The following is a 27,065-nucleotide window of genomic DNA, read 5'->3' as shown; positions in this document are numbered from 1 at the left end:
CTTCTACTTCTTCTGACAGTATACTTTGCCCATTTTGATTCTTTCCATTAGGAAATTCATTTGGCCTCCTCATTGTGACAACTGTTTTACATTGAGTGAAATTTAATGTGTGCTCCCTGACCCACTGGAAAATTAAAAAAAAATAATAAGATTAAATAATGGCACATTTTCTGGCATTGAGAAGCTTGCAACTCAATAATAACTTGATGAGGGGGAAAGGAACATAGTTATTTATCATTGCCTAATCAGTATAATTATCAAACCTTTGCAATATTTAGCTGGACTGACATGAGTCATTTATTTAATACAGTCATTACTCCTGGGGTCTGTGGAGATAGAATAAGAAAGATGTTCATTTCATAATCCAGGTAAGCTTAAAAAAACAGAGTGTCTTGAAAGTCTAAATTTCACCAGAAGCTCAAAATCTAAGAATTTGAAAGCGATGTGTGTAAGAACAGGATTTCAGGCCTAGGGAAGTCACTTCAGGAAAAGGAGGTAAGTCAGAGGTTCTAGAAGTTGAATTTTTTACTCAACTTGATATTAAAAGCCATAATGTAGGAAATTTAATTGACTGTCATAGGGAAAAAATTCTCTAGTCTAAGTGTATCATCAAACAAATTTATTTTTCTGTGGCCTATAAAAATGAAGAGAGGCAAAGGGTGAATAAAAGAATGAGATGAACTCCATAAAATAATTACCTATCTTCTCACAAAGCAATTCAAAGTCAGCAAAATCCTCCCTTAACAACAGACTTACTGCTTTGGCCATTCTAGAGAAAATTCATTCCCTGATCTCATTCATTTAATGTACAAATTCTGCCTTACTAACACTCTGTATGGAAGTAATCCAAGGTGAACATGCAGAATATCTGATTGGACTTGCTATTATGTGTGCAGAATGAACTTTGGTGAGGCATACTCATAGATTAATAAAAATAAATCAAGAAATGTTATTTTGAAAATTTTTGAGGCATAGTAGCTACACTAGTGGGTTTACCTTATCTGCCTTCTTTTTTCAATTTTTTGCTTATATTACTTTAACTTATTAATATGTCATTGGATATAATGAGATCACTTGGACAAATCTGAATTTGATATGGAAACATTAAAAGAATGGACAAAAGAGAGAAAGTAGTGTATAAAAGAAGAGACATGTGGAAAATTAATGCTGACAAAAATAGGAACATGTGGAAAATGAATGCTGACAAAAATAGGAACCATTCCAAATGTTAACCAGTCAACTTCTATCATGACTTATGGTTCCTATAATCTAAATTATTATCTGCATATTGAAAGAGGTGAGTAGTGTTCCCATTAGCATGTATCTCAATTTCTCTTCTGTTTAAGGGCATTTTGAAGAAATGAGAATAGTGGGTGGCAATGTTGTTACTTCATTTTCTATGTTTTCTGTGCCTCTTAAAAGATTAAGAAGATACCAATGCTAAATAAAGAAGAAAAATCATCTGATACGAATTAGAACTGCATTGGAGTAGAATTAAACTGAGGTCCAATGAAACTCTGTGTGTGCCATTGATGAAATTGTACCAATTCTAAAGATTATCATAACAGCTCAAGTATCTAACCTAAGATTTTGTTTATCATATGATCTTCTTTGGAGTTCAACAATAATGTCTTTTTTCTTGTTAGTTATCTTTCTCTTTTTCTTCCATATGCATTCTTTTATTTCACTTCTACATCCTTTATGAACTGGTAAATAAGTATTGCTATTTTCTTGGTAAGGATGCTGATAGGGAGAGGCAGCAGTCCTGCTATTATCTTTTCATAGGGAACTCTCTGGGTGAAGAAAGTACCTCTTCCAAAGAGATGAGCACCTTCTCTGCCATTATATAATCTTAGGGACCAGCTCAAAGGGCCCAAAAGTTTGAATGATGGGCCCACAATCAGATAGCCAGCATATGTTAGAGGTAAGTATTAAGCCCAAATCTTCCTGTTTTCAAGGATTACTCTACCCACCATGCCACAACTCCACTCGTAGAAACTGAGGCAATAGAAATACTCTTTCCCTGTAGTGATAGCCCTTCCATGGTTAGGTTGGCCTTACAACTTTCAGTCCTGGTAATGTTATCTCAGGTGCCAGCTTGTTAGAGTCTGGAGGGTTGACCAGGCACTAGCCAAACATTTGTCATGCATGTACACCCTTTTTGTAGACAACAGGGAGCCACTGAATTGAATTTCAACATAAGTGTGACATGAGAAGATCTGTGCATACAATAATATGTAATTCTGAGACACCCTGTGGCTATCAGTTTCCCTATGTGAAAAGTAAAGGACTTGGGCTGGATGATTTCTCTGATCTCAATGGCTCTAAATCTATGATCTTATGAGTGCTTCTCCACTGTAGTGAAGGTTAATTTAAGTTCAACATTTCCAGATTTCTCTCTAAGAAAGAGAAGGGGGGAGGGAGGTTGGTGGTAGGCATCTTTGTCCTTCAAAGTTTTGTCTAGGTCTGATTCAGGGGCTTCCTCACTTTGGAAATTGTATCCAGACTGGCAAATAAGTCTTAAAGATCTCTCAGGGTTATTGTAGAGATCAAATGAGAGTCTCTGTTATAAAATTATGCAAATACTGAGCCATAGCAAAATGGGAGGATAGGTTTTCCTGAAGTGAAAATTAGGATCAACAAAGCATAAAAAAATTGGGAAAATAGAATAGCTTCCAAGACAAATATAGGGTAATTTCTATTGGGAAAGGAGGTTATGACTGCATAACCTGTAGGACATTCAACCCCTGTAGGTTGAAGAGGCATATTTTCCTAAGAGAACTATGGTTTACTCTAGTAACAACTTCCTAACCCCTCCTCCTATCAGCTTCAATAATTACTTTTCTTGATGCATCCACTACCAATTCTATAATTATAACTTAAAAATAGCTACTTTTCCATCTTTTCTGCAGAAGTCGCAACTAAGAAACTAATGACAAACTTTCTCTTTGAAGGTATAAACATTATAAATTTAAACCACAATTATAGAATGGGTAGCTTCCACATAACTTTAACTAAATTTCCTCTGAGGTGTCTTTCAAATTAGACTAAATTCTCTCCTATACATAGATTTTTCACTTAGTGTTATATAGTCTGTGTTTTTCTGTGTGTTATATATTCCATGCTATATGAATGTATTTTTAGGTTGTCTTTTGTCTACCCACATACAGGAGTCTCCCAGTTCTTGTACATTTTTACAGTCTCCCTTTCTACACCATACTCTGAAATTCTCATAATGAAATTGATATTTGGCTTGACTTCATCAAAATTGGCTTACACCGTATTTCCATTGTTGCCTGCCTGATTTATATCCTGATAATCTCTGAGCAGTGTCAGTGTCTTCCAAATTAATCTTCCCTATCAACACATAACTGATACATTAATCTTTGAAAAGTACTATTTTGATTATATTCCATCCTTTCTCTGGAGTCAATGGCTTTCTGCTGTATATTGGCTACTGTTTAAATATTTCATTGTGACTTTTAAAGTCTTTGAATATTTCTTCTAAACCTAAATTTTCAGCTATATCACCAATACATTTTATGCACAGTAACTGAAAAAAAACTGGACTACCAGCTGCACACCTTGTGATTTTCTGCTATTTTCTTTACTTTTATCAATTTAAAATGCCATTCCTTACCTACTAATTCTTCTCCATACTTCCAAACTTCCAAGTTTCAAAACTCAACTGAGAACAAAACTCTCTCTCCCCCTCTCCTTCTCTGTCTCTGTCTGTGTCTATGTCTCTCTCTCTATCTCTGTCTCTCTCTTGTCTCTCTCTCTATCTCTGTCTCTCTTTGTCTTTCTCTGTCTCTGTCTCTCTCTCTCTATTTCATTCTCTGTCTGACTCCTGCCCTCTAAGCATAAATATGAGATCATTTCTTTGAGAGGACAATGAGGAATGAAAGTAGCACAGTATAAAAGAAACAGTGTACTGGCAGGGAGGCATGCAGATAATTGCTTAGATAAAAGCATGCTTCTGAATTGGAAGGATTGCAACAAAGTCCTGGTGGCCCCTCTGGTGAAGATCTTTTTTTTTTTTTTTTTGCTTTTGGTTTTTTGGAGGGAGGAATATAGGGCAATTGGGGTTAAGTGACTTGCCCAAGGTTAGACTGCTAGTTTTGTGTTAAGTGTCTGAGGACAGATTTTAACTCTGGTTCTCCTGACTCCAGGGTCAGTGCTCTATTGACTGTGACACCTAGACCCCTCCCCCAATCTGGTGAAGATCTTGATTCATAACATTCTGAGGAAGAAAGGAGTCATTGGTACGTGTGGAAAAAGGGGATCATTAATAAATAATGGGTATGAGTTGAAAAAATTGTGAAGATTAAAATAATAGGGGTTTCCTTATTTACCTGCTGAGGTATTCATTAAACAGTAATTCCTTTCACTCAGAACATTATATCTTTTTCAAGGTACTTTCATATGCACTGTTTGGATATAATTTTCATCCTACCCAGGATGACCTCCCCTCTTTTAACCATCTTTGCCAATGGATTTGCAGTAGCTCCATATTTAGCATTTGGATTTAGACCATTCCCATTTATTTATTCCTTTACAAATTTATATTTTGAATTTTGATGCATTCTTGTGGAATTTTGTTCTAGCAGTTTTATGCATGCGTGCTTCTAATTTCTTAACTAATTATGAAAAATCCTAAAATACTTTTTAAACCATAATCTACCCTGCCTTTCCCAATGCTTATAATATTGCTATAAATTAGTTATATTCTATAAATGTCTGCCAGCTAACCTTTTCAAATAGAGGCAATTTACTAAAATCACTTTCCCTAAATATTTTGGGGATATTAACTACCATTCAACATGACTACATAAGCAAAAGCAACAATAATGGTCTATTTTAGACCCTTTTCAAATCTGCTGAAACATCTAGGGTGTGTGTGTGTGTGTGTGTGTGTGTGTGTGTGTGTGTGTGTGTATGGATGGATGGATTGATGGATGTAAAGTGAATACTTTGCTTTGTTTGAATAATCTAGACTGTAGTTCAATTGCACATTAAGAATAATCTATATTCACATAAATCAATGAAGATCTCTTTTAGATTCTTTGACCAAATCTGTACACAGGAAGAGATGCTGACTAGAATACTGTTTGCAAATTAATTTTGCAAAAGGATCCTTGGTGTAAGGACAGTTGAACTTTTCCCAAGTTTATCCTTTTTGGCAAGAGGATTAATTTATTCATCACTTTGAATTTATTGTTCAATGTGGTAGCTACTTTACAGGGTACTTCATCTTTACTTTCGGCACTAGATCAGCCCAAACAGATCTTCTTTCACAAAGTGAACATCAGAGCAAAATGAAAAAAATAATTAACACATTCAAATCACATTCAAAATTTGCTTACTTGAAAACCCACTCAACACTTAATGTCAAAACATTTATGCATTAATTGACAGGGAACCAAATAAAGCACTCATATATGTTCACCTTTTTCCAGGTCTTAAAATTCTCAACTGAAAATTTCTCTATAAAGAGAAATTACTTTTCTTCTTTAAATTACCCTAAAACTTTCACTTTTTCCTGTTCCAAATGAGCTAATTATCATCAGAAAGTAAGCTAGGCAATCTTAACTGTACTTTTTAAAATCACCTATTAAGACTGTGTCTGCAAAATAGTAACCAAAGTTTTGGGACAAAAAACATGGTAATATATAGCTGCAGTAACCACCACTTAGACAGTATTATATGTTTGTATATTTTATTTAATTTGATTCCCATGTTATTGGTCCAGTTAGGTGGCACAGTGGTTAAAATCTGGCCTCAGACATTTACTAGCTATGTGACTCTGGGCAACCCACTTAACCCTCTTTGTCTCAGTTCCTCATATGCAAAATGAACTGGAAAAGGAAACAGCAAAGAACTCCGTTATTTTTTGCCAAGACAATTTCCAAATATGAAGTCATGAAGAATCAGACACAACTGAATAACAACAAAAATTCTATCATGTAGACACTAAATAATAGTAATTATCCTTTATGGTGTGATTTAAGATTTGCAAAGTGTAATATATATATATATATATCATCTTATTTGGGCCTCACAATAGCCCTGAGAAGTAGATGATATTAAGGTTTTGTAAAAGAAGACAGAAAGAAAGAATGAAAAGAGAGAGAGACAGACAGATAGAGAGACAGAGACAGAGAGGAATCTAGCCTGAAGCTCATAGATTGGCCCACAATAGGTCCCTGCCCAAGCTTCACTAAATGGCTGTATTTGGGCCCTCCAGGCTTACAGTGAATGCCAATGGTAACTGTTTCTCTTTGGAATAGCAACCCTAAGGGTTTTCCCCTTCTAACTTTTTTTTTCCTTATTAAAGGGGCCCTCCCTTCATTCCTTAAAGAGGTCTATTCATTGAATTACCTCACTCTATATCAGTACCTGAAAAGGTCTAAGCCTGGAAGGGCCAGGGTTTACCACTGCATCCTGAGTCATTTCCCAATATCCTGATGAATATCTGGTCACTTTATCATGATGGCTCTGGAGGAGAAAGTGAGGCTGGTGACCTTGCACAGCCCTCTCTCACTCAAATCAAAGTCAACTGCAAGTCATGTCATCATTTCCCTCATGCCATGGTCCTCTTTGAAATAGTGGACAAACACACAGATGCTGTTATTATCCCAATTATGCAGGTAAAGAAAATGAGGCAAACAGAGGTTAAGCGACTTGCCCAAAGTCACAAAACTAGTTTTTGAGTCCAGATTTGAAATAAAGATTGACTTCCTGACTCCATGTGTAGTACTCAATCTACTATACTACATAGATGGTACTTAAGAAATCTTTAATGACTGACTGATTGACAGATAGACAAGAAATGTTTGGTCCATCCCTAATGTTGCTCCAAACTCTCTTCAAGTTGTCTTTGATCCCAGCTAATTTATGCTGTTGCTTATGAACTCTCCCACTCCTCACTGATTAGAGGCAGGAGGGAACATTAATTGCCATTTCTATAAACATTTCTACACTCATAAAGCTAATGAAAAGGGCAGAGACATAGTTGGACTCCTGAGTACAAGCCCTATACTTGAGAACCCACTAAACTCTGGAAACCAATTCTAGGATTAGCAAATAAGGCATGTATTGAAGGTCTCCTACAGTTTCCATGATGTCACTGGGAATAATTGAGCATATTATGGAGATGAGGAATAGAGAAAGACACCTAAATAGTACCAATTACACATAAAGGAATGCAACTTAATTTCACAAGCTAGGAGGATTAGCAACTGAAGGGATCAGGAATAATTTCCTGAAGGAAGTTCACCACAACCATGGTAGAGGTATAGCAAGCAGGTCAATGTGGCTGGTATGCATGAAAGAGAAAAACAAGTAATTTGTCAAAAAAAATGAATGATACTATTAGCTTCCATGGATTTAATTATTATAGCTATGCAGTTGATTCTCATAAGTATTTACCCAGAACTAATCTCTCTCCTGTCCTCCATTTCTAATTCTTGAACTGGACATCCTGTAGACACCTTAAATTCACAATATCCAAAACTGATTCCATACACTTGTTCCAGATACCTAGATCAGCCTAAATTTCTAAATTCCATATTCCTATTAAAGTATCTTTGATAGTATCTATCATTGTTTCTTATTTCCTAGTAACACAGGATTGCACCCTCTGTGTCTTCCTGACTCCTCATTGTCTTACCAGATTTACATAAATACCATATTTTATGCCCCCTTCTCTTCTCTAAAACTGTCATCCCCGGGTGCAAGCCCTCCTTAGCTCATTTCTAGACATGGACAAGAGACGTTCAGAATAAGAAGATGGGTATATGTTGTGGTCTGCATCAGTTTGAGAGTATACTCAGAGAGGAGCTGATTGTTGTGTTGTCCTGTTAAGAATGGGAAAAAGGTTACTTTTTATCTGCACAACTCAGTAAAAGTAGTAAAAATGACATTCAAACCAGGTCCTCTGACTATAAGACCAAAGCTCTCTCTATCAGTCCACATTTGGTCTGAGAAATAAAAAAAAAAGATAGATTAACTTAAATGACAGCAGAAAGAAAAGCAGAATACAGAAAAGTGGATGGAGTCCTATGAGAAAGGTTCTGAATTTGTGTTTCACATAATGAAAGTTGTTGTTGTTGTTTTTAAATGGGAGTAAGATAGAAAAGATATTCATGTTGCAATATATTAAAGTGATTTGAAAGGAAACTGAAAGCAGAAATTCTATTCAATTCAACAACTATTTATTGAGAACTGTTCTGAGAACCATAATAATCTGCAGAGATTCAAAAGAAATGCATGAGATGGTTCCTACCTTCAAGGAATTATAACTTTCTTGGGAGGAAAATATTTTCAGTGGTTTTTGCCCCCCAAAAAAATAAATAAATAAAAGATAGGGGTAGCTAGGTGGCACAGTGAATAGAGCACAGGCCCTGGAGTCAGGAGGACCTGATTTCAAATCTGGCCTCAGACACTTAACACAAAAACTAGCCATGTGACTCTGGGCAAGTCACTTAACTCCCATTGCCCTCCAAAAAGCAAAAAAAAAAAAATACAAACAATAATTACTACCATCCCTTTAGAAATTTTCTTAACATCCTATCTTTCTTAAAAAGAAATCTACATTAGCTGATTCCATATCCTCTTCCCCATGCCTTGATCTTTTGCAATCTGGTTTCTGTTCCTATCTCCATTGATACAGTCCTCTATATTGTCTTAATAATTCCTAACCACCAAACACAATGGTCTTTTATCAGCTCTCAATCTCTTAAACCTCTCTGCCTCATTCAGAGCAGATAACCAGCTCTTTCTTGTTAGTTTATTTCCATCTTGACTCCTGTAACAGTATATTAATTTCATTAACCTGCTTCTTGTCCTGCTTTTAAGATCCCTACGACTAACTGTAAATTCAAACCTGAAAGGACTTTATGAGAGGAAGTCTGAGTGCTGACTGTAGAGTCAGGAGGATATTTTACCTCTGCCTCTAGGCAAGCCACTTAAAAAAACTCTTACATTCAATTTCCTCACTTTTGTAATAGGGATAACAATAGCACCTTCTTTAGAGTGTTGTAATGAGAATCAAAAGTGATAAAATTTGTAAAGTGTTCTGAAAACTTACAGAGCTATGAAAATGTTTCATGATTGATTGATGTTGGTCCAGAACTCAATGATACAAATAAATAAAATTAAGAAAGTTGTTTAGCCAAATTAACTACTATTCTGGACCTCTCCAAGTGTTGTTTCAGAAATCAAGAGGTTAATTGACTTGCTCAAAGTCACAAAATAAAAAATCTATCAAACCATCAAAATGCATTTATTAATCAATTACTGTATGCCAGGGGCGGCCAGGTAGCACAGCGAGTAAGAGCACCGGCTCCAGTGTTGAGAGAGACCTGGAGATCGAATCCCGGGCTCAGACACTTAGCACCCACCCAGAAACACCTGGCCGTGTAACCTTGAGCAAGTTACTTAACCCCAATTGCTGAGGGGCGGCCAGGTGGCTCAGCAAGTAAGAGCACCAGCTCCAGTGTCAGGATGACCTGGATCAAATCTGGGCTCAGATACTCAGCACCACACCCAGAAATAATAACTGGCCGTGTAACCTTGAGCAAGTTACTTAACCCCAATTGCTTTAAAAAAAAAAATTACTGTATGCCAGACACTAAACTTTAAAGATAAAAAGAAAAAGAAAAAAAAGTCACTAATTTCCAGAAAGCAATCTCTTTTATGTATGGAATTTGAATCCAGGTCATTCTTTCACTGAAGCCAACTACCAATTCACTATACTTCATTGTCTGAAGTTATTATTTATAAATGTTAATTATTATCATTCACCAGGGTTCAACCCTTGGCCCTCTTTCTTAAACAGATGTTGTCTTGAAATTTACATAAATCTTTATAAAATTCCAATATTCTTTCCATCAAATTTAGTTAGGCTACTTCTCTGTATCCCTTTCACTTTATTTTGCATGTAGTATGTACTCAGGAAGTAGGTGCTGATTCAAATGAGAAAAAATCTTTAAAAAGACATTATACTTCAATAAATATGCAAAGTATTCTAATAGTCAAGTTTCAGGAAACATGCAACTGGTGAACTATTCCATTGTTTTTGACATATTTCATAATTGTAAGCAGGCAAGTTTATAGTGATTATGGGTAAGTTGTTGAAATGAAAACGTAGTTTATCATAGAATAATTTTGAAGAAAACTGAAATACTACCCCATGTTTCCCCGATAATAAGACATTGTCTTATTAATTTTTTTGGAAAGAAAAACACCAGTGGGCTTATTTTCCGGGGAGGGTTTATGTTGTCCTGCCTCAGCTCTCCTCCGCGGCACTGCTCTCAATGGCGCCAGCAAGCAAATCACTGGGGAAGAACAGGATGACGCGCTCACTGTGGCATGCGTTTCAGGGGGGGGTGGGGGGAGCGGTGCATACAGAGAGTACCGTAATGTAGCATGTAGCGCAGGGGATCACCTTCACTACAGTAGCAATCTCAATAGGGCTTATTTTCAGGGGAGGGCTTATTTTAGAGGAATCTTACACAGTAAGGGGAGGACTTATTTTTGGGATAGGTCTTATTATCGGGGAAACATGGTAGGAGTCTTTGAAATTCTAACCCTTCGCTTTTAACATCTCAAATTTTAAAACTTCTTCTTGTTCACAAATATCCACATTTAAGATATTTTGCCCTTTTGATGTTTATTTTTTCCCTTCTACAATGCAGTGTAGTTGCAAAAAATTCTGATAGCACCTGGAGTAATTAGGCTTTATATGAAATAATAATTTAAAAAAAACTTTCTCAAGGATTTTCAACATTAAATAATACATCCAGTAGGGTTACAGCTCATTTGGGGGTTATTTCTCATGCACACAGATCTCTGTTCTTTTTCTCAACCTTAGAATAAAGTATAACATTCTAAATTCAACATTTAATTCTCTCTCATCTCCAATTAGATAATTGTTTTTAAATTACTTCATTACATTTTGTCATCTTCATATAACATACTGCCAAGATATCCACTGCCTGGAAGCATTGCAAAAGGTAAAATGCTAGTGAGGTATATCATTTCTGCAAGTCCTGAAAAAAAAAAAAAATATATATATATATATATATATATATATTTCTATTAAGTTAATTTCTTTGGGACTGGGGAAGAAATTCATGTGTTTCCAAGTGCATGATTTCAATATAGTCTGATGAAATTATTGGCTTCCTAGAAAAATATATCAGTGAAACAATCATGCCTCGTTTTAAATTGAAGACATATGTAATTGTTGCTATTTTATTAAAAAGTATATTTTAACTTCAAGCTAGATAATTTCAAGGACATTGCTATGCTAGCACAGAGGAAAAGATTGTTGGCAGAGTTTATAACCTTTGTGAGGTTCTATAAAGTTTCATTTAGCAGTGAAGTAAGGGCAAATAAACTGTCATAAATTTTTAAGTATACCATTTTCTTTGATTCTAAGATCTCTCATCACCTGGTGGTTGCCAGGTTTTTGTTTAGAGCTAGGAAGTTTTATACTTATTCTCCTCTTTGGAACATAAGATAGGACCAACATTTTCCTGACAGAACTTATCTGACACAACTTCCTCCCCTAACCTGACTGGCCCCATACCCTGATGCAAATTTCCTGGTCTGGGGGAATAAAAAGGGTCCCAACATCCTATAGTCAGGACTCATCAACTTGGTGATTGCCAGAGTTTGCTAGTAGACATTCTTCCAGACAGAGGAAAGACTTCAAGAAAAAAAAAGTACCTGTCACTGTATCCTCACTGTGTACTTGTGAAGTGCTAGGGCAAAATAAACCTTCTTAAATGTTCAGTCACTTAAGAGTACCTCATCTCATCCTAATATAACACCTACAATAGAATACATTAATATATGTATTTTGAAACACTTTAGACCCCCTGACTTCTAGCAATGGAAATACTAAAAAAGGAAATTATGAATACATAGTACAATAGAAAAACTTGCATTTGTAGTCAATACTTGAGTAGAAATCGTTTAGTTACTTTACATTGTGTGCAAAGGAACAAATTAGACACAATATCTCTTAGTTTCATTTATTCCTCTTTAAAATTAATCAATTAATTAGTCATCATGTATTTAGTAAATACCTACTATCTTTCAGACATTGTGCTAAGAAATAGGAAACAAAAGAAAGATAATCTCTAAAATGTGATGTATAATGGATTTCAAGATAAATTTTACCTCCCTCAAGGTGTGTGAATATGTGTGTGTGCATTGTGGGGAAGAGAAATTGAGTGGGGTGGGAGGTGAGAATGAAGGACAGTGGTATATTTAACTATATTTAACAATACTGTTAAATGGGCCAGAAATTCCTGTTGCTGTTGTTTGTCCATTTTTCAAAAGTACTAATGACATCATATGTGATGTCTTAACTCATGGGTGAAATAGATTTAAGTGATATAGAGTTGCATAAAGTTTCCAGAATGATTGAAGTCCAGTTGAAAGACAAAAGTCAAAATGATTGGTGATGGCTCAGAATGAGTTTTATGATCTTGGCAGCATCAATGTCTGATGAAGCTCTACATGCTCCACAAACATGATACAGATACCTTTGTTATCATTGCAGTAAATTGTTCTCATTTATCCTTTCTGACAGACCAAATCTTCATATGCTTGCATTAGATTCCCCCACTTTACAACTCACCCATTCAAGGCCCCTTGGTAACCCTCATTCTGGTTTAACCAGTCTTCATGATGGTTTAAATGGGCTGTGATTGCTATTCTTCTCATAACTTTTTAAAGCCACAACTGAGAGTTGAATGCCAGATAGACACCAAAGGTGGATAAGGAGCCACAAAATAGCGTTGGCAAACCCTCACACCAAAGGTACTAGTCTTGTTATGTCCAGACGACACACAAATAGAAGAAAAAATGTTAGCCTTGACAATACTGGATAAACACTTAGTATATTCTGTATCTCTTTAGAATCTGTGCCTTAGTTCTTTAATTCTTCAAACAATATTTATTATAAATGTATTTTATATATGTAAAATACATACATACATACATTTGCATATATTAAATAAGAAGTAATCTCTTAGGGAAGCCCACAGAATTTGGGGGGTGGGCCTAGAGGTGGAAAAGCATTAGTCACCAATAAATACTTCTTACAGATAGCAGGCTTTGATTTGAGTCTTGAAGAAAGCCACAAACTGGTCAAGTCCTCAGGTGAGTTTTAAAAACAAATTTTTGAGAGTTAGGTTTGTTGAATTCCATTTTGGACAAGAGCACATTTAAAACTATTTTTAAAAAATAGAAAAAAGTTTAAGAATCCTTAGAATTTCTTTGTTCTATTTTTTTGTTTACAAAAAAAGCCCTATAAACTACTAAATATGTTAATACGTTACAAGTACCATTATTAAGAAACCTCATATTGCAATGATCCTGTAATAGGGAAATAATGGTCTATGTCACACTAGAGGCCACAGGTTAAATAGAAAACACTAATGTGGTTTCTAAATCATTTTATATATTTTAAGAAAATATAATGTACACTATAAAAACAAAGATGTAGAATTTTCTTTTAACATGCACATGGTAGATATAACATTTGGTCTTTTTTCCCACCACTGGAATGCAGCTGTTTCTTAAGGGAAGGGCAGGAGATGTGTCCTGGAGGAATAATTTGTTGTGTTTAAAAAGTGTTTGTTTTTAGTGAAGAAAAGAGGGTGGAGACTGAGTGCCCTGGAGCCTTTCAACACCCAAATGAAATATTAATTACATCAGAATAGTGTCAAAAGAACAAATGTTACTTCAAACAAAACTCCTTGGGGCCCAGTTTTCTCATTTGTAAAATAAGGAGGTGAATTAGATGATGTCTAAAATTTGTTCCAACTCCCAAGATTCTGCATATGTTGTAAATCTCTGAAAATGGAAAATTAAAGACTATAAATCCTGTCATAAGATAATATGGAGGAGAAGAGAATGGGAATCAGGGAAGCTAATTATTCTGGAGTAGTGAAAAGCTAAATGACCATTTTAGAAAACTTTATTTAAAATAGAAAAAAATTGCAGAAATCAATGTATAGTTGTTTTTTTCTTTCAATAACTCAGAGAATAATGGAATACATTTTTGAAAAGTACTGGTTCAAAGGCAAATGGAAAACAAGGCTTCTAGGAGCAGATCTCAAGCAGAAATTAGTGAAATTGGTGAGGAAACACTAGTTTCTACTATCAAATTCAATAAAAAAAATAAATAAATAAAAGAAAAGAAAATATTATCCTGGAGCTCAAAGAGGAAAGCATCTTCCTCTTCTAGAAGGGAGGTTTAGGTAGGAAGGACTAAACAGAAAAAAAAAAAAAAGAGAAAAGTACAAATCCAAGTGTCAGGGAAGAGAAAGATGAAGCACCTATGGAGGAAATAAACAATGACTATAAGGAATATTTGAATGGCATGTTATAAGGAGTGAAAAGGTCAAGTCCTAACCTCTTTGTGCCTCAGTTTCCTCATCTATAAAATGGGGATGATAAAAATGCTACCTACCTCTTAGGGCTGCTGTGATTATAAAAAAAGATGTAAAGGAATTTACAAATCTTAAAACACTGCATGAAAATTAGCTATTATTACTATTAGGGCTAAAGTAATTGATTGTTGCATTTGGTCAGTGTGGTACTCATGTGAATATTGCAATGTTTCTCCCCTGGGGGTTTGCCTTGAAGATGCTGCTGCCAGAGACATATCTACTTAAGTTCCCAGGTGTTGATCTATACTTAAAATACATCACTTCACTGAAAACTGAAAATGCACATAGAAATGATGGGGTACCTGGGGTCTATGTCAATTTGTGAAACCAACTTGTAAAACCAGTCTGTGAAATTGTAACTGCAATTTGTCCTTTCCCACCCTTGAGCTCTGCCCCTTCTCCCTATCTCACACTCCAATTAGGCAACACCCTGTGACCCCTTTGTTCTTACTTAATCTCTTCATTTCTTAGGGGCCTGGCCCACACCCTCCTTTATCCTTGCCTTTTGTCTCCTTAACGACCTGGCCCAAATCTTATCTAACCTATCTATTCACATGCTCCTCTTGGTCAGCTCTGACCTTTGTCTATGCACTGAGGCCCCTCCCTTCTGGTCAGCCCTGAAAATGGCAGCCCTACCCTTTAAAGGTAAAAGCATGTACCCCTCTCACTTGCAGATCCCCTAAAGGACTCTTGCCTGCTTCTCATGGAAGTGTAAAAATAAACTTCTACAACTCTCACTCCAATTAAGCCTGAGACCTTGAATTCTTTCCAGATGATATTGCAGGTTTTCTTGTCTTGATAAAATCATAATTCCTGCTGAACCTATTGGGATCCCAACCCCCATCAGAAAGACTCATCTATTGCTGCAAATATCTATACAGCTTTCAAGTTCGAATTTTATAACACATTTGATAATTAATTTTCCAATAACAATCTAACATAGTAGTTGCAGAACCTATCCACTTCATCACCTCGATTTTGTTACATTTTCAGCATTTTTCAGAAGGAATGCACCTATTTTGCATGTACTGAAATGAAATGGAAATAAAATTATTGAATTGGCATGTGAAGAAGCTGAATAAGGCACAAATAGTTTGTAAATTTTGAATTACAAATATTACCACTTTATCTTCCCTGCCTTGCTTCTTATCTCTATGGTGAGAAATGTCTAGTTCCTCTGGGCTTATAATTGAAGTAGGCAGAAGTCAGAATCAGCAATCATTCTTTTTTCATCATTATTAATTTGTTTCTTTACTTTTAGTTTACAAAATTCACTTCCACATTCCCTTGAGTTTCAAATTTTCTCCTGTTCCTTTTCCTCCCCTTACTTCCCCATGGTGGCATAAAATTAACTATATAATCTGCAAATACTTTCACATTAGATATTAGTCAGGTTATAAAGAAGGATTTTAACCAATGGAATGAACAATGGGAAAGAGGAAACAAAACCAATCAAGAAAAAGAGAGAAGGTAGTTTGCTTCAGTCTGCATTCAAACTCTGTTCTTTCTAGTTCTTTCTCTGAATGTAGACATCTCCTTACATCATGAGTCTTTTGGATTTGTTTTATCATCTTGCATTGTTGAGAAGAGTCCAGTTTATCAAAGTTGGTCATCACACATACGTTGTGTCTGTAATGGTGTACCAATTTCTCCTGGTCCTGCTATTCTCACTCAGCATCAGTTTGAATAAGTCTTTCCAGGTAAATATGAAGTCCATCTGCTCCTCACTTCTTATAACACAATAGTATTCCATTACGTTCATATACCACAACTTGTTTAGCCATTCCCCAATTGATGGTCATCCCCTTAATTTCCAATTCTTTGCCACCACCAAAAGAGCTGCAATAAATAAATATTTTGTATATAAGAGTCTTCCTCCCACTTCTATGATCTCTTTGGGATACCACCCTGGAAGTGGTATTACTGGGTCAAAGGATATGCCCTTTGACATATTTTTTATTTGACATTTATTTATAGCCCTTTGGACATAGTTCCAGTTTGCTCTCCAAAATGGTTGAATCCATTCAAAACTTCACCAACAATACAGTGTTCCAGTTTTTCCACTTCCTCTCAAGTATTGGTCATTTTGATGTATTGTCATCTTAGCCAATCTGAAAGGTTAGATGTGGTACTTCACATTTGTTTTGATTTGCATTTCTCTAATCAATGGCAATTTAGAGCATTTATTTTCATATGCTTATAGATATCTTTAATTTCTAACTCTGAAAATTGTCGGTTCTTAACCTTTGACCTTAGATCAATTGGGGAATGACATGGATTCTTATATATTTGATTCAGTTCTCTATATATTTTAGAAATGAGGCCTTTGTCAGAAACTCTGGTTGTAAAAATACTTTCCCAATTTCCTACTTCCCTCTTAATCTTGGTTACTTTGGCATTGTTTGTACAGGAACTTTTCAATATAATGTAATCAAGATTATCCATTTAGCATTTTACAATGCTCTCTAACTCTTATTTGGTCATAAAGTTTTCCCTTCTCCATAAATCTGAAAGGTAAATTATTCCTTGCTTTTCCAGATTGTTTATAGTATCAGCCTTTATACCTAGATTGTGCACCCTTTTAGACTTAATTTTGGTATACAGTGTTAGATTATGGTCTATGCCCAGTTTCTGCGGTAGCATATTCCAGGGTTCCCAGCAGTTTTTATCAAATACTGAATTCTTATAACCAAAACTGGGGTCTTTGGGCAGAGCCAAGATAGCAGAGTAAAAACATAAACTTGATGTGGGCACTGGCTTCAATTATCTCCAATACCTGAAAAAAAATTATTCTAAACAAATTTTAAAGCTATACAAAGAGACAGAGAGAAACAAATCTCCTGCTGAAGGCAGTCTGGCAGACCAACAGGAAATGTCTATCACAGCTTCCTGGGATGCCAGTGCAATCCCCAGTGATTAGTGGCTCCAACCCTGGTCTGGATAGACCAGGCAGAGCAGACATCAGGAGAGTGAATCACCAGAATCTGTGGTGATTTCCATACTCCTAAACCCATAAACTCCAAAGAGAATTAAAAGGTCATCAGGTAACTCTGTTGTAATGGTGAAGGAAAAGGGTGTTCTGGCCCCTACCGCGGGGTGAGAAGCAGTGGAGGCACAGTGGTGCCACATGGCTGTTTTCAGAGGTCCTGGCCTACAGATCATAGGGGGACCAAGCTACCATTCAGATGGTAGTCTTTCCTACTTTGACCTGCTTGGATCAGGATCATGGTCTGGAGTGGAGGTTCTAGGGTGTGTCCAGTGAGCCAGAGCTTGTAGGGGGCTGTAGAAAGGCCATTCAGCTAATTGCTCCAGCAGCTGTGAAAACCCCAGCAATTTGGGACAAAGCTCTCTCCATCATGTAAGTAGAGTTCTCCTATGGCAAATAGCTCAAAAGTCAAGTAACTCACAAAATAAGGAAGAGCAATCAGATCATACAATCCTTTTTTTGGTAAAAAAAAAAAAATATCAAAGCATGGAACTGGAGGAGGAGAATGGCATCAGAAGTCATGAATCAAAAGCCCCCAAGAAAAATATGAATTGGTCACAGGCCATGGAAGAGCTCAAGAAGGATTTTGAAACTCAAGTAAGAGAAGTGGAGGAAAAACTGGAAGAAAATTGAGAGTGGTACAAGAAAATAATGAAAAGTGAGTCAACAGCCTTCTAAATGAGACTCCAAAAAATTCTGAAGAAAGTAACACCTTAAAAGCTAGATTAACTCAAATGGCAATAGAGGTCCAAAAAGCCAATGAGGAGAAGAATGCCTAAAAATCAGAATCTGCCAAATGGAAAAGGAATTTCAAAAAAATCACTGAACAGAATAATTCCTTCAAAATTAGACTGGAGCACCTGGAAGCTAATAGCTTTTTGAGAAATCAAGACACGATAAAATAGATCCAAACAAATGAAAAAATAGAAGGCAATATGAACTATCACACTGGAAAAAACACTGACCTGGAAAATAGATCCAGGACAGATAATTTAATTTTTTTTTCTTTTTTGAGGGCAGTTAGGGCTAAGTAACTTGCCCAAGGTTACATGGTTAGTTATTTTGTATGGGTGTTAAATGTCTGAGGCTGGAACTGAACTTGGATCCTCCTGATGCCAGAGCCTGCTCTTTACTCACTGTGCCACATAGCCACCTCAGATAATTTAAAAATTTTTGGAGTACCTGAAAGCCATTATTAAAATAAAACAAAAAAAAATGCTAGAAAGCATGCTTCACAAAATTCTCCAGGAAAATTGTCCTGATATTTTAGAACCAGAGGGCAAAGTAAAAATTGAGAGAATTCACCAATAGCCTTTTGAAAAACATACCAAAAAAGTAAATGCCTAGGAACATCACAGCCAAATTCCAGAGTTCCCAGGTCGAGGTGAAAATATTACAAGCAGCCAGCAAGTAAAAATTTGAGTATTGTGGGAACATGTTCAGGCTAACACAAGATCTAGAAGCTTCTACATTAAAAGATCACAGGACTTGGAATATGATATTCCAGTGGTCAAAGGAGCTAAGATTAAAACAAGAATCACTAACCAGCAAAAGTGAGTATAATGATTCAGGGGAAAATATGGTCATTCAATGAAATAGAGACTTTCACGCATTCTTTTTTTTTTTCTTTTTAGAGGGGTTAAGGTAAGGCAATTGGGGTTATGTGACTTGCCCAAGGTCCCTTGGTTAGTTTTTTGATAAGTGTCTGAGCCTGGAATTGAACTCAGGTCCTCCTGACTCCAGGGTCAGTGCTCTATTCACTGCACACATTCAGGCTTTATTGATGAAAAAACTAAAGCTGAAAAGAAAAGTTGACTTTCTGTTACAAGAAGCAAGATAAGTATGACAAGGTAAACAGAAAAGAATAAAACATAAGGAACTTATTAAAGTTTAACTTTTTATATTCCTACATGGAAAAACTACAATAGTAACTCATGAGACTTTTCTCAATATGAGGATAGTTGAATCGTATATATGTGTATATATATATATATATATGTATATATATATATACATACATATAGATGTATGTATAGGAGGGAGTATGTGTGTATAAATATATAGGGTTGTGTTTTCATATGTGTATACATGTGTGTATATATATATATATAGTCAAAGGACACAGGATGGGTTGAATATGAAGGGATGATATCTTAAAAAATAAAATTAAGAGGTGAGAGAGGAATAAATTGGGAGAAGGAAAAAGTGAGAGATGAATTAAGGTAATTTATCTCATAAAAAAGAGGCAAGAGAGCATTGTCACAATGGAGCGAAAGAGCAGGAAGTTGAAAGTCAACCTTACTGTCATTGAATTTGGCTTTAGGAGGGAATAACATACACATTCAATAGGGTATCTTACCTTACAGGAAAGCAGAGGGGAAGGGAATAAGAAGGGAGGTGATAGAAGAGAAGGCAGATTGAAGGAGAGGGTAGTTAGAAGCAAACACTTTTGAAAAAGAACAGGATCAAAGTAGAAAATAGAAGATGTGGAGGGAGGGATAGGATGGAGGGAAATATAGTTAGTCTTTCACAATATTACTACTATAGGAATGTTTTGTGTAACTTCACATTTACAGCCTATGTTGAATTGTCTTCCCAGTGGGAGGAAATTATATTATTCTTGTGATAAGTTGCTGTAGTCTTTTTACTAATATTTTATTTAGAATTTTTGCATCTATATTCATGAGTTACATTGTTCTATAATTGTCTTTCTCCATTTTGTCTCTTGCTGATGTAGATATCAGTACCATATTTGTGTCATAAAAAGAATTTGGTAGGACTCCTTTTCACCAGTTTTCCCAAATAGTTTGTAGAGTATTGGAATCAATTGTTCTTTAAATGTTTGATAGAATTTGCTAGTAAATCTATCTGGCCCTAGAGATTTTGCTGTTGGTGGGGAGCCCTGTCATCCCACAGCAGGGCTGAAAAAGAGTTGCTTACCCAGAGGCTGAGAGAGAGTGCACAAAAGAGAGGGGACTCTGAGAGTGGTGGAAAACAGAGTTAACTTTATTGTCCCAACCACAAGCTTTTATGAAGCCATAAATCTTCTTCGTAATTGTTTTCCCCTGAGAATACTTCTCACCTCCTTCTTCCTAGGCCAGGGTTGTATACCATGCCTATCACAAGGACATAATGATCACACCTGTGTGTTTGAGCTCTTTCCTGGGGATATTGGGAACCAATCCAGGCCTGATAGTAGGTTCTTCAGCTGAGAGGGCTTATTCAACCATCAGGGTCAGAGTCCCATTGGCCTGCCATCCTCGACTTCTCTCCCTTTCTTTTGTTGTAGGCATAGCTATTGCAGGTCACTAGTATTGTCACATGGAGCATGAATCCAGCACCAGAAACATAGGGGAAAAATGCAAACTGCTAGGAGACACAATATAATCAGGGGAATAGGGGTTGAAAACAACACACCTGACTAATGCAAAGGGTTTGAGTTACAATTATAACTTGCTTATTCCCAACAATAGCATGTTTTATACACTGGGCAAGTTGACATTGAACACAAGTAACATTACATAAGGTTGCCGAATATTTGTTTTCTGTAGTGAAGTATCCTATGAGTGAAGCAAATTGACGGGGAAGATTAGCAGCCAAATTTGCACAAACGGTATTATTCTTATGTGTATGTACTCCCTGAAAATTATGTACAATTGTCACTAAGCCACTAGCTGCAAATGCTTTCCACAAGTCCTGTTGAGTCTGTCATTGTTCTTGATCTGTGTGGTTCCTGGGGTTGGTTTATTCAGGGTGAGCAGCATTAGCAGGACCAGGCAGCTCTGTGCTCTCAAGTGGGTCATCTTGTTGCAGGGGTGTCTTCTCCATCTGGAGGGGTATTCACTGCATTGGCTGCATCCTTGGAAGGCTCTGTGAACACTCAAGCACACTGTTGTGGGATCCAGATTGAAGTGGCTCCATCAGCTGGGGAAACACAAACATACCCTTTCCCGCAAGTAATCACTGTCCCAGGCCCCCTCCAAGTGTTAGTGTCCAGGTCCTTCCACATAAACCTGTATGACCTGGCTCTTTTGTTCTATTACAGGTGTTCCGAGCCTGTCTCTCCCTTTCTTTTGTTTTTGAAGGGCAATTTTGATGGGCAAGGAGGTGATCTGTCTGGACCTCGGTATATAGCACATGAATAATCTTGGCGTATATACCAGAGAGGAATAAACATCTCACAATAGCCTTTTACAACAAAATTGCTGCAGACATGGGATAAGAAAGGAGGGACTGCTTGGGCTGTGCAGGAGGGAAGCACCATTCAAGGATACTAAGCCCTTGATGTAGCAAGGCAGAAGGATAAACAGTTGTATTCAATAAGGAATGTACTGCTGCTATAAACTTGGGTGGGGGGGTCCTTACAGCTGTGCCATTCCCCATTTCTGTTGATAGGGCCTGGGGAAACGGCCCTGTGAGCAGTTTCCTGACCTATATTCTGATGAACAGTGAAAGGCTTTTCCACATTTTGGGCATGGGGCCTTATTTTTGGAGGGCCTCGTTCTAACAGGCTCCTTCTTATCTTTCCCTTTTTGCCTGTACCAGGCTTGTAAATGACCCAGTTTCGCACAATTAAAGCATTTTAGATCTTTCTTCCTCCAGGCTCTCCCATGTCTTGCATAAAGGTTCATTGCCCCCCATTTTTCGCCAAGCAGCCACTTGACTCTGTCCCCAGCAAGGGTGTGCATGTTCTGATAAGAGAGGCATTGAGACAGCAGTGGGTTGGAGTGGATGGCTGTGAAGGGCTCTCTGCCCCAATCAGGTAAGTCCTTTTCTCCCTGATTATTCCCCTGCTCTCATTCTTCTTCCTCCTCTTCCTCTACCTGAGTCCCTGCATCAAACCACCGAATCTCTTGGTAGTGATCTGGCTTAAATAAACACATTTTAAGAACATTATATAACTGAAAACAATATACTGGGAAATTCTGTCATTCTACCATGGAGTAACAATCTTTCAATTGCTCACCTATTACTTTCCATTTTTCAGGGTTGAATGTGCCTTCTTTAGGTAGCCATAGAGAAGTGACCCCTAGAAGATCCAAAAATTCTTGTACCTGACTCTGGGTGATAATGAGTCCCCTTTCTATCATTCCGCAGAGGAGGACTTTCTCATATGTGTCTCTGCTAGGCTATTTGATATGTAATTGCCCCATAGCCATTATTTGCTTGCTGGGGAGGAAAGTGAAAGAAACCAAAAACAGCTCCTTGGATCATTCCCCTTACCTTGTACTAGGATCCTGTTTTGATCAATGGGGGACCTGTGGGCGAAACCTACAAAGGCTCATGATACTCAGTTGGACCGTCATTTCTGGGTCTCCTGTTGGGTCCCAGTTGTGGGGAGCCCTGCCATCCTACAGCAGAGCTGAAAAAGAATTGCTTAGCCAGAGGCTGAGAAAAAGAATGCACAAAAGAGACAGGACTCTGAAAGTGGTGGAAAACCGAGCTAACTTTATTATCACAAGCACAAGATTTTATGAGCCCGTAAATTTACTTCCTAATTGTTTTCCCCTGAGAACACTTCATAATTCCTTGTTCCCAGGCTGGGGTGTATACCAACCTATCATGAGGATATAATGCTCACACTTGAGTGTTTAAGCTCCTTGGGGGGTGGGGGTGGGGTGGAAATATCCAGGCCCAATACCAGGTTCTTCAGCTGAGAAGGTTTATTCAGCCATCAGGGTCAGAGTCGCACTGGCCTGTGGTCAATTACAGCTGATGGCTTCTTCAATTCCTTTTTTTTGGAGGTGGAGTTATTTAAGTAATTTAATTCCTCTTCAGCAAATCTAGGCAACTTTTATTTTTGTAAATATTCATCCATTTCACTAAAATGGTCAAATTTATGTGCATACAATTGGGAGAAATAATTTCTAATTATTGTTTTAATTTCCTCTTCATTGGAGGTAGATTCATCCTTTTCATTTTTGATACTAGGAATTTGGTTTTATTTTTCTTTTTTTATCATATTGACTAAGGGTCTATCAATTTCATTGTTTTTTTTTTTCATAAAACTAGCTCTTAGTTTTATTTATTAGTAGTTTTATTTATTAGTTCAATAGTTTTCTTCAATTCAATTTTGTTAATCTCTCCTTTGATTTCCATTATTTCTAATTTAGTATTTAATTGGGGATTATCAATTTGTTCTTTTTCTTGCTTTTTCAATTACATGCCCAATTCATAGACCTCCATTTTCTCTAATTTATTCATGTATGTGTTCAGGAATATAAAACTTCCTCTGAGAACTGCCTTTGTATCATCCCACAAGTTTTGGTATGTTGTCTCACTATTGTCATTCTTTCCAATTAAGTTACTGATTGTTTCTATAATTTCTTGTTTGATGCATTCATTCTTTAGGATTAACTTATTTAGTTTCCAATGAGTTTTTAGTCTTTCTTTTCATGGCTTTTTATTGTATCATGATCTGAGAATGATGCATTTAATTTGTTCTGCCTTTCTGCACTGAATTGTGAGGTTTTTATGCCCTAGTATATGGTTATATGTGCCATATACTGCTGAGAAGAAGGTATATTCCTCTTTATTCCCACTCAGTTTTCTCCAGAGATCTATCACGTCTACCCTCTCTAAATTTCTATTAAACTCCTTAACTTATTTCTTGTTTATTTTGACATTAGATTTATCAAGTTCAGAGAGGGGGAGATTGAGCTCCCTCACCAGTATAGTTTTGTTATGTATTTCTTCCTCTTACTCCCCTAACTACTCCTCTAGGAATCTGAATACTATACCATTTGGTGCATATATGTTAAGTAATGATATTGCTTCATTCTTGATGGTGCCTTTTAGCAGGATATAGTTTCCTTCCTTATCTCTTTTAATTAGACCTATTTATGTTTTTGCTTTATCTGAGATAAAGATTTCTACCCCTGCTTTTTTTTTTTTACTTTAGCTGAAACAATAAATTCTACTACAGCCTTTTACCTTTACCCTGTGCTTATCCCCTTGTTTCAAATGTGTCTTTTGTAGACAGCATATTGTAGCATTGTGGTTTTTAATCCATTCTGCTATCTGCCTCCATTTTATGGAAGAGTTCATCCCATTCACATTCACAGTTATGATTACTCTCTGTGTCTTTCCCTCCATCCCATTTCCTCCCCTTTTTATGTTTTTGTTTCTTCCTTCTCCCTTCCCCTCCTTAAGTTTTCCTTTTGACCACTTAGTATTCCCTCCCTGTGACCTCCCTTCTTTACCTACCCTTTCCCTTTCCTACTATTTCCCTCTCTTCTAACCCACCCCCTTTTTACTCTTCCTACCCCTCCTATTGCCTGTAGTGTACAATGGATTTTTACACTTAACAGAGTATGTTATTCCTTTCTTAAACCCAAACAAAATTTCATACAGTGCTCCTCTCCTTCCCTCCATTCCCTGTATTATAACGAGCTTTTGTGTCTTTTCACATTACTGTTTCAGTTACACCTTTCTTCAATGTCTCCCAACATTGAAGCTATTTCCACTAATTTAGGATTTTACTCTGGGTGGGACATTCATCTCTGTGTTTTCTGTGTCAGGGAGGGAGGGAATCAGAAAAGCTATCCCATATTTGCACCTGGAAAATCAGGTAGGTGATGTTTAAACATCTCAACTGTGGGCTGGCAGCCCCAGAAGAAGCTGCTGTCATTGCTGTGGGCCTGACCTTTCTCTTACCCAGCTCTAACCAATCTTTCTTCCTATGGTGAGCTGTCTGTAAATTGTCCTTAGGGCTGATAAGTACCCTACTTAGGGCTCCCTCTCACTCTGCTGTACTCTGCTCTCAGGTCCCTGCTGGTGCAGCCCTGCATGCTCCATTCTCCCCCTGCTCAGACCTATGTGAGCCCTTTCCTTGTCTGGGAATCTGCCACACTATGTCTCCTGATGAGTTCTTTCACTCTAAAATACATTTTGATTCACTTTTTAAAGTTTAGTGATGGGATTCATGGAGGAGCTTAGGAAAGTTCCTGCTTCCTTTCTGCCATCTTGGCTCTGGCCCCTTCAGCAATCATTCTTGTTCTCTGAAATCAAAAGGGCTGAAATCTACCCTCACCACCATCAACTAACACCATCTTATTGTTTAGGATAAGATACCCAGGGACTCTAAATCATGGTGCCAATTCCCTTGAGAATTCATCTCTTCTACTTAAACAAACCCCTCCCCAAATCAATTGTTTACCGTTCAATCTCTTATATATGTCATCCCTGTGAGAGTCAGATGTGCCTGAGAAGTCAAAGACAGATAGAGCCATGGCAATGACAATTCCACAAGAGTGAGTGACAGTGCCACACTCCATGCCAGATACTTGAAAACATCTAATCAGAAGTGGGGTAAGTACAGTCCCAGAATAGCATGATGTGTGATAACTGCCCTATATGGTAGAGTACTTCCAGAACTCCCTGAAATTGTTCTTGATCACCATTGTTGTCTGTTTACATAAGGAATGAAAAACACAGAGAATGTCAGGTTACTGATGAACTGGTATCAACAACTACAGCAACAATTATATAAGTAATAAGATATGACAAAGTAATAAAAGTCCTTTGCTAAAACCAAATATAGTTAATATCCACCAACTCCATTTTAGTACAGCAAATTTTAGTTATATATTTGAAGTGACAATATGTAAGGTACTATAGTGAGATAACACCATAAGGAAAAATGGAATAGAATAAGCTCTTTTTAAACATTTGTTATGTGCCAGGCATTGTGCTAAGCTAAATTGCTTATTATTCAAACTGATTATTATCTCATTTGAACCTCATAATAACCCTGAAACATAGGTGCTATTGTTATCCCAATTGAATAGTTGAGGAAAATGAGGCTAAGTGACTTGTCTAGGGTCACATCATTAGTAAGTGTCTGATTTCACATTTGAACTTTAGTCTTCCTGATTCTGTGTGAAACTTTCCATTCACTGTGACAACCTGAATTTCTCAAGAAGATGTACACCATGAAACAGCAAATAATATATTTGAAGCGTATAAGAATGTATAAAATCCTGAGGTATTTTTTCTGACATGAGTTCAAATCTATTCTCAGATACCCATTGCTTATGTGCCTCTGGGCAATTCATTTTACCTTCATTTGCCTCAGTTTTCTCATCTGTAAAAAAGGAGAAATAATAGCACCTACTTCCTAGGGTTGTTAGAAGAATCAAAATAATTTTTAAAACCACTTAGCAAACTTAAAAGGACTACTTAAATTTTCAGGTTTATTATTGTTTTTGTTCTTATTAGTTATTAGCATATAACTACCATGAGAAAAACACTGAAGACGCAAGGACAACTTTTTTTTAAATTTAAATAAACCTGTTCTTCAAAGAGGGAGCATTCTTCTGAGGAAGCAAAGATTCAACATGGAGGACAGAAAGTTGCAGGTTCCAGTACATATTTGGAAGAGAAAGTCATTGCTACTCTGAAATGACAAGAACCTCTCTTAATTCTTAGCTGCTGTGACTGGAATCAAATGTGCTTCTTTGAGGAATAGGTGAGGATTGTGAAGTTGCATTCATTTTTTTATGTGTCCTTCAATGCATGTGACTTAATCCAATAGCAACACGAAGTGGGTAATAGTCCTTTGTTGCTCAAGTACCCATTCTTTTGGAATCTGAGAACTAAGTATT

This window comes from Petaurus breviceps, unplaced genomic scaffold (genome assembly GCF_028583685.1).
Source record: "Petaurus breviceps papuanus isolate PSGF00001 unplaced genomic scaffold, PetGlider_PUasm1.0 98, whole genome shotgun sequence".
NCBI lineage: Eukaryota > Metazoa > Chordata > Mammalia > Diprotodontia > Petauridae > Petaurus > Petaurus breviceps.
Note: the sequence above shows the minus strand (reverse complement) of the source record.